The sequence below is a fragment of the Gekko japonicus genome, unplaced genomic scaffold (genome assembly GCF_001447785.1).
Source record: "Gekko japonicus isolate JY-2015 unplaced genomic scaffold, Gekko_japonicus_V1.1 scaffold1653, whole genome shotgun sequence".
Classification (NCBI taxonomy): Eukaryota; Metazoa; Chordata; class Lepidosauria; order Squamata; family Gekkonidae; genus Gekko; species Gekko japonicus.
Window position 1 is genome coordinate 270260 of NW_015159761.1, and position 14902 is coordinate 285161.

Below are 14902 nucleotides of genomic sequence, written 5' to 3' on the forward strand. Positions count from 1 at the left end.
GTTCATCCCTCTTCATTACAGAGCCTCAGTATCTGAAAGCCATGTCTCCCAGCTGAGCATTAAAGCTCTTGGATCAAGCTATCCCCACCTGGACAGAGGCTGTTTCCCACTCACTCAGGAAACCTCCAAATAATCATGATGTGTATTTAGGATGGTGGTTCTGGGATATGTTGACACAGGTCATGGTGAAGAACCACACTCTTGGATCTTTCAGGGGGAAAAACACATAAATCTCCTGTGATAAATGAAGGGCAGTTGACTTTTCTCCTTTTTATCTTTTAGCCTTATGAGCAGTCTAACATTGTGCTGATAAAAGATAAGGTTGAGTAAGGGTAAACCACATCTCTGTTACCCTAGCCCTCTGCAGAAAATTTACCTGTTCCTAACAATGGTTCTTTGTCCATTTGTGAGAGGTAATGATAAAGACAGGAAGAAGCAGAGTGGAAACCACATTAAACAACATGGAGGAGTGTACAGGATTAACCCACCCAGCCCAGTCCATGGGTGAGAGGGAATCCTGTATTTCCAGCACATTATACAAAGATCCACAAGACAGTCTGTACTCTCTCTGGTCTTCACAACAGCTTGCCACCAGAATCTCTTCAAAGGGGTCCCCACCTAGCCTAAGAGCAGAGATTCAATCTCTTAGCTGGCATCTGGGACTTAAGACATCAGCAACTCTACTCAGAGGTGCATTCAGTTATTCTCACAATGGTAGCTGTGTGGTCAGCATTCAGACACGAGATTTAGCCTTGGAGTTCAAGTACAGCATCAGAGACAATTACAAATATGAATGATCTTTATTCAGTGCCAAGCATAGCAAGAGACTACTAGAGGATACAAAAATAACAAAGACCTATGGCTATTTGCCCTTACTACACATTAATAATAATCATAGTTACTGAGTTAAGTATCAATAGTCCAAGATCGTCCATTGCATAACAGTACAGGTAGGCACCAAGGGATTTTGAAGAGAAATCCCATCTTGCACAGGTATGTAGTCCAGATCTGTTCAGGGATACAGATCCACAGTAACACAAGGTTGGCAACTGGCAAAAATTTCACAAAGCAGCTCTTTGTTTCAAAAGTCAGAATTCCAGGAGCAAGAAAGCAAGAGCAAGTGAGCTCTTCCATAGAGAACCACAGAGTTATACCCCCATACCAGTCATCAATAGCTGTGGCCATCAGCCAATCATGAGCGGCAGGGGTGTGTGCCCAATTTCTGGTTGCCATAGCTGCAACATCAGGTGTGTGGGGAATGGCTAAAAGTTAGAGGCCCTGCCTGCAGTCAGGTGGTTCAGCTTCTACCTTCTCCATTGTGTACGTGACATGGCTCATGTGAGCCATAGAGCGGAGCCTTAAAGTCTGTCTCTCAACAGAGAGGTGTTAAGGAATGTGCATGATTATATGGCATGGCTATTAGGTGGCTCAGGCCATCTGGTCTCACACTCGGCCATTTGGCCCGCAACAGGAAACAGACACACAGAATGTCATCCCAGGAGAAGGCATGCGAATTTAGAAACAATATTTCTATACAAGGAGACCTCTGAATATCCGTGTTCCCTCTAAGCTGAGTTAGTGTGAGTTAACTCACAGTTTTTTAGCCTCTGGCTCACACTTTTCTGTCTTAGCTCAGGAAGGATGGCTCCAGAGCAAACTAATTTATGCAGCAGCCAAATTGCTCACTCACAACTTTAATGCCAGTAGCTCACAAAGTAGAATTTTCACTCACAAGACTCCACAGTTTAGAGGGAGCATTGCTGGATATTAGGACTAGAACATCCAGGTTTATGATACCACCAGAAGTTATTGTTATAGACCCAAAGGCTATGGGTTGGATCCACCAGTACTTAACTTTGGGCAGAAGGATTTGCATCTGTGAAGCATGACTTTCTCTTCTCCCCCTGCAGCTCAAAACATTCCTTGAAATGCTGTTTCTGGCTCATCCCTGTATATTTTGGGACCCTTTGGGGCTGCAGTGAGAGAAGGAGGTGAGAATGTCACACCCTGAAAATGGAAATCTTTCCATCCATGGAAACACTCCAGTGGATCCAAGGCTATGATCAAAGGATTAGGGTGGCTGAGAGATGGTGGGAACCACCATATACAGAGACAACCTCTGAATCCCAGTGCCAGGAGGCAACTTCAGGGGAAGTTCTGAGCCTCTATGACCTGTTGTTGGTCCTCCAGAGGAACTGATTGACCACTGTGGGCTAGACTAGATGGACCACTGCTCTGATCCAGCTGTGTTCTTCTTATGTTCTTATCTTGCCTAAGACAACCCCATGTTCAGCTTAGAGTTCATCCTCTTAACTAGTATGTCCCACCTACTCCAATAGCAGGGCTGCATTTTGATGCTGTGACATTCCTGTACAAGTCCTTTTGCACACAATAGAAAAGATGAGTTGCTGTGATGGGGAGTATAAAATGTGTCCATGTGGGGGATATGGAGGAGGCAGGCTGGTATTCTGGGTATTGAGCAGTCTGGACATTTCCTAATCCCCCTCCCTATTGCGTTTGGCATCAGTTTAGTGCTAGATTTCATGACACATGGACTTATAATGAGAGAAAGAAAACTGCGGAAGGGGGTGGGAGGGTAAATAAATGAGAACTTTAAATCCTAAGTCCATTCAGTGTTTTTTTTTAAATCACAAGTTTATATTTGACTTAGCCATAACTTTCAAGGAACAGGCCTAAATTCCAGAGAGAGCTGTAACTCTGACTTCAGGAAAAAGAGTATGTGAGTTTACGAGGTTTTAAAGCAGTCAAACAGAGGTCCCTACAGGGGCTGATGTGAAAAGAGTAGTGGGAGAGCTGACATTTTGTAATATTTAAGGGGAGTATTTAACAGTGTCAGATCTAGGGACTGCACTGTTGTTGCTTTTATAGGCCACTGAAGGCTCATTTACGGATGTGTTTGTATATGTTTGTGTGTGTGTGAGAGAGAGAGAGAGAGAGAGTACACATCTCATTGTGTATATGTGAAGGCTAGGACGGAGGACTAGATTTACCAAAAAAGCTGCATTCCTTCTGTTCATCCAGGAGAATTGTTACATTGGGTAGATACCAAGGAGAGAGATTTGCTCTTCATTTTCTGCTCACTCCCAGAGTTTGGGGATACGGCATACTTGTAAAGTGCACTTGGTACTCTCAAAGCAATTGGGAACAATGAAACTCCAAGCTGATGCTTGCTTTGTAAGTGCCATTGATTACATCCCACCAGGAGTACAAGCTTATGCATTGCTTGCCACATAATTGATCCAATAACTCTTAGAATCGTGCTTGGAGAATGACCAGTCCCTTAAGTTTTAATGGAAAGTGGAATGACTTATGCGCCACAGTAGGAAATAAAGATGGTGAGCCATCTTTGTATTCTATTTCTGCTGCCACTGACTATCATTTTATTTATTTCTGTGCTGGGAGAAAGAGGTAAAGAATATTTCCTGTTTCCTTAATAATCTGATTCCCATCTATAGACCTGAATCCCTCAATTCAGAAGGGAGGTCTATTGTTTCCTGGCTCCCCACTTCCCCAAGTCATAAGATGTTCTGGGGCAACCTTTTTATACTTCTTTGTGAGGGGAGAACACTGGAGACTCCTGGGTGGCATTTTTGTTCAATACATACATATACAACACACACTTTTATAGAAGAGGAGCAAAGGAGAAATAGGCAAAAATCCTGATGGACAATACTAGTATTTCAGGATTTGGATCAGCTCTCCCCAAAGCAAACATCTCTGAGAACCCATTCAGCTGCTAAACTTAGATGTCCATATCATTTTCCAACCACGTTCCAACAGTCAACTGTTTCTCTCCAGTCCTACTTTAAGTAGGTACGATGTGTCCTGGTACCTTGTAGCCATCAGACATCAAAAGCCATCGAGCAAGCAATCATCTTCTGTTCACTGATACCTAGTGAAGAAGCATCTCGACCATTATCTAAACAAAAACTAAAAGCTGGTTTTCTCTTCATTTGATAAATAGTATTTACATTGCTCCAGAGCAAACAAGGATGTAAAATGCCAGAATGAACCATGAAGAACACAGTAATCAGAAGAAGTAACCTTTTACAGAAAAGCAGGAGATGGTCTTCAAAGTGCTGCCCTTGCTACAGGCAATGGGGGGAAACCTGTGGGGCATCTCCAGAGAACCTCTAGTAGGAGCCAAGATTGATAGCTTCTGGACTCTAGTTCTTTTGGTACCTTCTCTTGATCAAACCGTATATATTCATCATCCCACCTTGCCTTGGTTTATTCCAGTAAGTCAACTGAGAACAACGGGCAGACGAACCTTTTCTGAACTTCTCTTGTTTTGATCTGTTTACCTCTCTTTCTAAAGACCTTCATTCCACACATGCACTTCCAATCAGACCTATATTTACTGGTTAACCTGAAATATCAGGAAGGGCTAATGTTGCTGCTGGAGGGTCGCCTTGTTGTAATAAAGTGGTGCACGTGATGCTGAACATAGCAAACAGAAAACCTCAGGGGGAAAATGAGAGGGAATGGAATCCAGGAGAACACCTTTAAAATAAAAAAGTTGGACTTTTCAGTATGTTATATATAACTGGGAGAGGCACTTGTGACATTCCGCATGCTGAAATCATCCAGTGGATACTCAGCCAGGATATTGGTGTCTCCTTTCTGACCGCTCAAAAGGACTTGCAACAGTTGCAACATTGCTTACTGGGAGTAGGACTCACAGTTAACCAGCAACTCTAATCAAAGTTGTGATTGCTATTGAACAGTTATTTCCTTGCAACGAGTCCATCCAGTAATAGGACAAATCCTGGGGCTTCAAGCTTTCGTCTGAGACCTGGTTCTATTAGCAGGGAACAACCTGGAGTCTTGTAACACAGCTCCTCTAATAGGCATGGAAAGAATTTTTTTTGCATGGCATTCTGTGATTTTAAGTCATTTCTTGCAACACTAGAATCCCACTAGAAATACAAGGCAAGATTTAAAAATGACCAGTCAATAAGATCTCTTCAAAAGAAGCACTAAGAACCAACTCACTCATTACTTTTGTTCACAGGAATAGCCCACTCATGTGAACTAGGGAGCCCATGAGTCTAAGCCAAAGTGACAATTGGGAAGGCACTTTTCCTGCTTCAGAGAGCAAATGTTATTGGGCTAAGCTCCCGGGTCACACAATGTGACTTTTTCATAGAAATTTATGAACTGGCCCTTTGTTTGTTCAGTTAGAGAGAGTGACTTTGTGGATTCCATTGGACTGTGAGGCAGGGAAGCAATGATGATAACCCAGGCTTACTTCTGAGCCCCTTTTGCACCCTTTAAAAATAGTATGATGTCTACTTTGTTTGTAAGGCAAAAGAGCAGACTTGGAGGCTCAGTCAAAGTATCAGAGCCAGGCAGGAGCGATCAGGCCAGAATGCTTCTTGACTGATCTGATACTCTGCCCTGGGGTCATTTCAGGCCACAAGAGGATGAAGTGCTAAGACTATAAGTTTGTCTGCTCTCTGAACTGTGATTTTTATTGTGTTTGCAGCCAGTCATCGAGAGGTTTTGGAGGCAAGCTAGAAAAGTAAACTGGGTTTTAATGAGCTTAAGCCAAAAATACCTTGAGGCAGATTCTGATATTATAGACAGAAACAAGCTCTTCATGCCTTATCCTCACTGAACAGGCCCGCTGGTGTACCACTGACAGGAACTCTATGCTCTTTCCAATTTTATCTACCCTCTGTCCTCCTCCCATCTATATAGTCCTTTGTTATGAGCCTGTAAAGCTTTCCCACATACTGCTAAAACTGACAGCACTTCTTTTCACAAATAATCCCATCCCATCATGAAGCCAGATTGGTTTTCACCTGTATAGCAACAACAACCCATATTATCAGACTGATTCTACTAGAACCTCCTTATATTTTTGTCCCACCTTCCTTCCAAAGAGCTCAGAGAGGCTGCAATATAGACAGATAGATATAGGCAGGGCTATTTTTGGACAGGAACCCACAGGAACGGAGTTCCGGCTGGCTTCAGATTTGGCCACACCCACTACAGCCCAAACCTCTGTGTGCGTGGCTACAGAGGGAAGGCCTGGAGAGCGACCCCCCCCCCCGGGGGGGGGCTGGAAGGATCTGTCCAAGGGCTGGCTTGTCCGGGCTCCCCGCAGGAAGATCCTTCCAAGGGAAGACATGGGGTGTGGCCTAATATACTAATGAGCTGTGCTGTCAGGGTGTGTCCTAATATGCTAATAAGTTCCTGCTGTTGGGTGTGGCCTGTTATGCTAATGAGTTCCTGGGGGGCTATTTCTACAAAAAAAGCCCTGGATATAGGTATGTATCTTTTTGCCATCAAGTCACAGCTGACTAGTGGTGATCCCATGGAATTTTCATGGCAATAGATGTTTAGAGGTGGTTTGCCTTTTCCTGCCTCTGCATAGTGACCCTAGTATTCCTTGGTGTTCTCCCTTCCAAATAGTGACCAGGGCCAAGCCTTCTTAGCTTCCAAGATCTGATGAGATCAGGCTAGCCTGGGCCATCCATGTCAGGGCAGCTCCCATACAGATATGTCTATTTAGATAAATATTTGGGATTCTGACATTCCCACAACTTGGATTAGCACATGAATAAATGTCAGGGCATTCAGAGGTCATTGTGGATGCCAGGTCCCCATTGCTCATGCGATCTAGCAAAGTCCATGCTCTCATCTTGAAAGACTACATTGCTTTTGTGAATGTTCCTTGCTCAAGCAAGTATACCAGCAAGGATTCCTAGGATGAGACTAGGAGACTTCTTTATCTCTGTCTATTCTTACTGTTTCTCCAGTTGTTAAGGAATGCAACCCATTAGAAAACCTGGAGATGAAAAATTGAACCTAGCATATTTCTTTTAAAGATAGGTTACAGGTTTACACCTATCAAGAGTACAGAAGCTATGATAAGACAGATGAGCTATACTGCAGGAGGAGACTGTCTCCCAAGCCAGATAGGGTCTGAATCAGAATTCATTCATTCATTCATTCATTCATTCATTCATTCATTCATTCATTTATTCGATTTATACCCCACCCTCCCTGCCAAAGCAGGCTCAGGGCGGCTTATATAAAAAGTTAAAAACACATAAAACAGCAATTATAAAACAACCATAAAGTGCTAGTGACAATGCTACTGACAGTAATAGTATTGGATAGCGATGGCGGAAACATATGGTGGAATAGTCAGTGTTGATGTTCAGCTTATCTTAATCTATTTATGCCGGCAGGCACAGGCTGCTGATGGTAGTTCCAGGGGAACAGGGCCTTGCCACAGTCCAGTTATTAGATGCGGCTCCTTGATTAAAGGCCTGATGGAAGAGGTCTTGCAGACCCTGCGGAACTGTAAAAGGTTGATTGTGTTTTAGTATTAATAAATACATCTTCTGCCTTCTAATAATTGGCCAGGAAGTGAACAGTGACAGCTTTTTTATTAATGTCATTTGATTAGTCCCTTGTGGTTTCAGTCATCTTGTTCCTCATTTGTCTCTCTGTAGCTCCTTGGCGCATCTGAAGTACTTGTGTGCAAAAAGCAGCTATGAAGGACAAAAGAGACATCAAAACAATGTACTTGTGTGCAGGTCCATCAGCTTGCTGGGGGTTTTGATGGTGAGATGGTGTGTTTACTTGAAAAACTGTGCTGTCTAGGCTAAGAGTGCCTGGCACAACCCTGCCCAGTGCACTGTAAGACTGCTGGGCTCTCCAAATGAAAGCAGACAAATGGTCTTGAGAACATCTCTGCCCTCCTTTTTGTTTTCAAGCATTCGGTGAATAGGGTTGCCATCGTCCAGATGGAGCTTAGCGTTCTCCTGTAATTATAACTGGTCTCCAGAGTTGAGAGGTAGGTTTCCCTGTAGCAGGTGGCCGTTTCAGAGGAACTCCCTGCTGAGTTCCCTCCCCCTTCCAAAGGCTGCCCTCCCTAAGCTCTGCCTCCAGATCTCCTGGAACTTCCCAAGCTCCAGTGGCAGCCTTGAAATCCAGCCTGTTGAAGCACTCAGGATAATGTAAAACATCTCACACTAGCTTTGTGTCATTTTCTTCGACCTTAATAAAAGTATTGCATAGATTGGGATTCTTCTTTGGACCATTGCATCTCCCTAGAATGCCTATCACTTGTGAAAAGGCATGCTGCCCTACCACATAAAACGGCTAGCCTGAACATTTAATAAATATGCAAACTCTGCTCACATTTTCCTTCTCATTCCGAGCAGAAAGAACTAGATCAGGGCTCCTCTTCATGGGGAAGCAGCTATATTATCAAATTTACATTTAATGAGATAGTCTGTGAACTCCCAATTAGTAAGAACCCATACAGAAGAAAAAAGTAAATGAGATTCAGGTAGGGAGAAAGAACATGAACGAATACAGGAGTGGAAGAAGAAAATGAGTTCTGTTTTCCGACTGCATATAGTCCAGGTCACTTTACACAGAACTGTTATCCCTTTAACACTAACTGTCTTTCTTCCATAACCACAAAGAGTGGCTAAAGCCAAGTAAAATGATGGAACTTTTCAATGCAGTATAAGGGGTGACGTGTGATGCTTACCAGTGGCAATGGGGTGGCAGTTATTCACAATCAATTCTAAGTGGAAGGGTGTGACTTTGTGTTGGAAGAGAAGAACCAGATGCTGTCTCTTAGCTTCAGCGGGTGTGGGGTGGGGGGGGGGCTGCAAAAGAGTCAGATAGGTAGACAGGCAAACTGAGTCTCCCACTCGTGTACCTCCCAAAAATGCCCTTCCAGAAAGACAGATTAGTGTGCTCTGAAATTTTGTCTTCTTTCTCCTTTCTTTTGGAGTTTTTTCCCTCCCTGACGGTCTACCATCATCGCTGCTGACAACTAATAAAATTATGCTGTTTAGCTAACATGTCCACTAAACAATGTAATCTCCACACAGTGAGAACAATGCATCACATGGGTCCGCAGGGCCCAGTGATATTGAGTTACTGTTAGTCAGCAGAGGAGGGACGCTGAATTGAATGCAATAACATTCACTCAGCACTCTCTGGGGAGAAGGGGAATGGAGATTCAGCCCTGTAAGGAGGGACATGAATTATATGCAGAATCTCACTCAAATGCTCTTAATTCATCCTCAGGATTCCTGGGCTGCTTCCCGCCTGAAGGCCCCACAGTTGCTGTAAAGGATGCCTGGCAGCTTGACGGAGATCGTTCTGCAGCAGCCTGCTCCCCTTTGCTGAATGTGCTTCCCCTTTTCCTCCCCCCCAATCCCACTGTGAGGCAATAACGGTAGAAACAAACAGTGCTTTCCAAGCTTATGAGTCATATTCAACTGTTTGATTCCTTTGATGAAGACTTGGCATATAAACATTTCCCTTGATAATCACTCAGGCTTGTGTTTAATCTGCTTTACTGAAAAAGTGAACCGGAGCTCTCCTTTTGTTGACTGTTGCTTTTGTTTTGCTTCTGTGCAGCACCGTCAGTAAATCACAAGTTGCATGAATGTAATCTAGCATTCTCTAATAACAAATAGGTAATTAGGAATGTGCATATACCTAATACTGAAACTGTGTGTTCTTTAATAACAAACTAATGGTAGCAAAGGAGATATATCCATGGGGGGGGGGGCGGAGCCATATGGGGTGGAGATTATGAATAAGGATATTAACTCATATATCACTCGTGGGGAAGGAATATCACCGGGGATATCTTTTTCTGTTCTGACTATATAAATGTTTCTGAGAGATTAGGGCTAGCAAAAGCCCAAGGCCAATGCTCGTGGACAAAACTATGGGAAAGGTCGGGCCACCTGCCACCCACAGTGGATGTTCACCCACTACCTGCAGGGCCAGTGGAACTCTAGACCTAGCCACTAAGATTTTTGCACCACAGAGTTAGAGTGGTTCCACACCAGTCAGTGTTGGTGCAATTGTCATCAGTCCTAAGCACAGTGAAAGTGGTGGTGGTTTCAGACCATCTGCAGTTGTGCTATTCTTTCCCCAATACAGTCTCAATTTTTCAAGGAGTCAATTTGTTGTGATTTTTTTCGTATTGTTGTGATAGAAGCCCTATTTTTGTGGTGTGGCTGGTCTTTGTGTTCCTGTTCACCACATTGGCAGAATAACATGTGCTTTGACACAGCTCGGGGGCATGGTGCTTATGGGAGGCACCAAGCAATCCCCCCATGTCCTGGTCGATCTTTTGTGTTAATTACAACTTCCTGCCCTGCCCTATTAACTGTTGCTTCCAGGCAGCGCAGCAAGAGCTGCCGCAGATGCCTTTAAAAATTCCACTGGTATGGTAACAACATTAAGAAATAGCACTGATCCGCATCCTACCTGTAGCCTTCAAACAGTCAACGACAGCAGCCACAGCTGCAATTTAATTTTGTTTCCTTTACAATTTAATGCTATTAGGAATGAGTACTGTTTTTCCAGAATGTCATTTATGAGGGGGGTATTTAAAGTTGAGAGGAGAGTGTGGATTTCTAGCTACAGTGATGATCCCTTATGGGGCTTTTCAGACATCATGTGAAACATTCTTTAAGCATAAAAAGGTAAAGGCGGTGCTCATCTCCATTTCAAAGCCGAAGAGCCAGCGCTGTCCAAAGACGTTTTCATGGTCATGTGGCCGGCATGACTAAACACCAAGCATAACTGTGGTTAATAAACCAACTTCAGATCCTGGCTTCGGAGCTTGGTTTGAGGGACTGCAACTAACCAAAATTAGTTTAGTGTGAGAGCCAGCATGGCTGCAGTGATTAGAGTGTCTGACCAGGATCTGGGAGGCCCAGGTTCAAATCCCCACTCTTTCATGGATGCTTGCTTGGGCCAGTCACACACTCTCAGCCGTGCCTACCTTGCAGTATTGTTGTGTGGATAAAACAGAGGAGAGGAGAGCAATGTAAGCCGCTTTGGGCCCCCATTGGGGAGAAAGTCAGGGCACGAATGAATGGAATATATATTAATAAAAATAAATTGTGTAGTGGCCTGTATTCAGACAATCACTGTAATCATACTTAGTAGCAGTAATAAAATATATTGCATATGGCCAAAGGCCATTACAGTCTTGTTAAATTAAAAATACATAGAATTCAAGGGTTAGTGGGAGAATAACAATAAAAACAGATCAGATGAAATGAGCCAAAAGATAGACTGGCCCCAAAACACAAATTGGGCTACATCAATTAGGCCACGAGCATAACTTTATCTCATATTTCATATGTTCTCAATTGATCTAGGCTCCCAACAGAGAGGGCAGGACAAAACATGGTGAGGAAAGTCCTCTGCTACTGGGTTCCATAGGGACACAGGCACCAGACAACAGGTTTTTGGGTATAACAATCCATTAACATGGCTGTTGGCATAGTGTGTAAGTGGATGGTGATGAAAGTCATTCTATGTTTATGAAGAGTGATGTTAGTACCTCTTTATTATTGAGAACCAATAACAGTAATTCCCTCCAAAACTATGACATCTCCTGATTGGCCAGCTATACTCTTAACAGCCAACCAAAAGGAAGATCTCAGGGCCCTTGCAGACTACGAAGCTTGGCAGGAAGCTCAGGCACAGTAACGATACATAACAGTAATAGTGATAAAGAATTTGGTTGTAGCCATTGTAGATGTACCAAGCAGACATACTGTCTGTATTAGATACAGCCATGGTAGGTTAGGGGAAAATGTAGAGGGCAAAGAGATCAGCAGAACTATTGGGTTATGCTTGAGTGCTTGGATAAATACTGGGTCTGGTGGTCAGGGCCATTCCATGGGAGCAACCTGGGTCTAAGTCTGATTCTTGATCATAGCCTTAATAAGTCTCTTCTTGTCCTGACCTTTAAAATCAATACAAGAGTCTCCCTCCTTGCATGTAAACAAGGTTGATCCATTGCATTTGGGCACAGTGCTGTAGAAACCTCGCTCATTCACAGACGCTGGAGAAACTCCCATTACACTCTGAAGCAAAGCTTATGCTTGAGGTCCCTGCTGGAAGTGTAGCCTTCCCCTCCCCTCCATGTATGTTTTTAAATTAGCTTCCCCTTGGTTCTTAAAAATACACCTCAATAGCCCATATTTTGTTTTGCTTTTGTGCTGGAAAAGACTGCATTAGGACTTGAAGCATTTTGAAAGAATTTCCAAGTGGGAATGCTCCCGGAGTCCTATTAACAAGCTTTCAATTGCCTCACCTCTTCCACATTTCACATCACCAAAGCTATTATCAAGCACAGCTCAACAAGTAACCTGTATTGAATAATATTGTCAGGTATTTCTCCCCCCTTCTTTATTCTCTTTATAATCCTTTAGGGTAGGAAGGGATTTCAAGTCCAAATACTTTTTCAGGCTTCTATTTGGCCAGATATTAAGCATGCGGGTACCTTGCACAAGGAGTCTTGCTTACTTCAGTAGAACCGTGCTTAGCTGTGCAGTTTGCGTGCATTCCTTTCTCATACTTTTCCCGCATGCTCAAGTTACTCCTGGTTTTGCATTGGAATCCATTTGGGCAGGGTTCTTTTGCATGTCTGCCCTCTCTATGTATTTTTACAGTTATAGAGTCAGTCTGTTTCCTTCCGCATGTGGCTTAAATAATGAAGATTTTCAAGTTAGGGTGCTGTCAGCATTGGTGTCATTATCAGTGGTGTCACAGCACCACCATTTTTTTTAATATAGAAAAAAAGGCCCTAAAATAGTGATGACTGAAATCACTCATCTTCGGTGGGGAGAGGGAGTGGTTTAATGATGACGACAGTCCAAACATTGAAAAGTGGGGTGGAGGTGGGTAGAACAAAGTAGGCTAGTAGAAACATTACGCACTAGATAAAAACCAACTCAAAAATCACCTTCCAGAAAAACATCAGGATAAAAGTGGTCTGAAAAGAGCCAGGAAAAAATAGGGGGTGGGGGAGAAAAAAAAAAACAAAGTGAAAACTAAAGGCATAAAAATATATGTGGAAATCAGGAGATAAACCAATGCAGTATGGGGCCAGAACCAATATATTTTTAAAAAAAATGCAGAAAAGAGATCAGTTTTACTGCAATAATGGCTGAGGTTGTGCCCGAAGTACTGCATTCTGCTGTCTAAGGGTGAGACACTTAAGTTATCTTGCGAAGCAGGCTGGTGTTGTGGAGACCAGGATGACTTCAGAAAGCTTCATTCCAACAAGAGTCCATGGTTTTATTCATCCACAATCACTCCACATTATTTTATCAGGTTTTTGTACCGTGTGTGCTGGGAGAATGCAATAGGAAAACCTCCTGAAGACTGGAAAATCTGCACCTGAATCCCTCTTCTCCACTACACTTTGAGGCACACATGGCCTCTTCTCCTTTGGATGTGAGCACCCAAACAGAAGACTGAAATGGCCAGCAGCCAGCAAAAACTTTTGTGTGGCCTTTTTACTGGAAAAGGTTGGTCTTTGTGGAAGTAGAGAAGCCCTGAAGCAGCATTTTCATCAAACTTCCCCCACAGCTGACCTCAGAGCTTCCCACCTTGTGCTGTTTCAAAGTATAAATGATTTCTACCCTGTAAAAGGTCAGGAGAGATTCAGAGTCACAGGAGAGAATACATGGCAAGGTTGTAACTTGGATGCCTTAGAAACCATATTGGCAATGTACATAAATCAAAGAGATGGGGCTTAATGCGGATTTTTTTTTATTTATTATCAAGTGAGGATTTGAATGAGTGAATGGGCTTTCATAGCCTTGGCACTACAGACAGAACTTTCATATCACATCACATTATCACAAATACAGTGTTTTCTCATGAATTCAGGTCACCCATTCAGCGCACATTCAGTTGCCAAGAGCTGGTTAATCAATTGATAACTGGCATGTGTGAATGGTCAATAGCAGACAGAACTTTCAAATCACCCCCAACTGCAATTTTTTCAATGGATTCAGTTCACACATTCAACTACCCATTATGAAGTGCAGTGAAACCAAAAGATGTGCCTGCATACGTGACACAGCCCTACTGCTGGTGAGTCAACCAATCACTTCATGATGAGTTTGCAGGACCAGAAGCTAGAACTGGGTTTTTCTGTTTGTTTTTTAATGGTCAGAATGCCCACTCTTTCACCATATGCTTAAAAAAATATCACAGTCACTGCAAGTTACCACAAGATAGAGAAATCTAGCAGTTTCTGGAATGCATATTGTGGTACAAAGTGGTAGCAAAAGTAGAATAGAGTTTACAGATGACATTTTTGTCATGGGACTAATGGTAATCGTGCTTAAGTGTCCTGTCAAAGATCAGAACAATACTCTCCTTTTTTATAAAGCTAAAGAAGGTATATAGGAATGAAAGTTCTCTCTGGGATCTGAGTTAGTGTTCGGGGGGGGCATGTATTAGTTCCCTTTTCTTACCCTTTTCCCATAAGGGGCTTGAACCTGCTTTGTATATTACCTGAATGGCATGAGAATTGTGGTATGGCTGCTTCTCATAACAGCATAAGAGCCCTGTTGGGTCAGAGCAGTGGGCAGCAACCTGTCTCACACGGTGCCCAACCACTTACTGTGGAGAGCCAACAGGGTATAGAGGCTGAGGCCTTCCCCTGATGTTGCCTCCTGGCACTGGTATTCAGAGGTTTACTGGCTCTGAATGTAGTGCTTCCCCTTAGTCACCATGGCTAGTAGGCCCTAGAGGTGTATGTAAGGAAATTCCCAAGCAGAAGATATACATGGAAATCTCTGTTTTAGGTCATCACCATGATTTTCAAAAAGGTATTAGGCATCTGGGATTCTTAGCAAAAGGAAACGAACCTCTCTGAAGACATCGATGTTGCTTTTGAGTTTGGGTGCTGCTAGCCGGCCACAGCACATGCTCATGTTTTTCCTTGGTTCTACTGATTTATCAGGCCATGGCATTTTCACCTTGCAATCAGATCTTTGCAAGGGAGGTACACAGAACACTTCCATCCAATCAGCTTGGAGACAAGCTCAGAAAACCAAAGTCCTCT

General features: G+C 43.2%; 1 protein-coding gene across 1 annotated transcript in view; it reads left to right on the top strand.

Moving 5' to 3' along the window:
* MDGA1 (MAM domain containing glycosylphosphatidylinositol anchor 1) overlaps nt 1–14902 on the top strand; it is a 174851-nt gene that overhangs the window by 41089 nt on the left and 118860 nt on the right. The gene's annotated exons all lie outside the window — the stretch shown is intronic.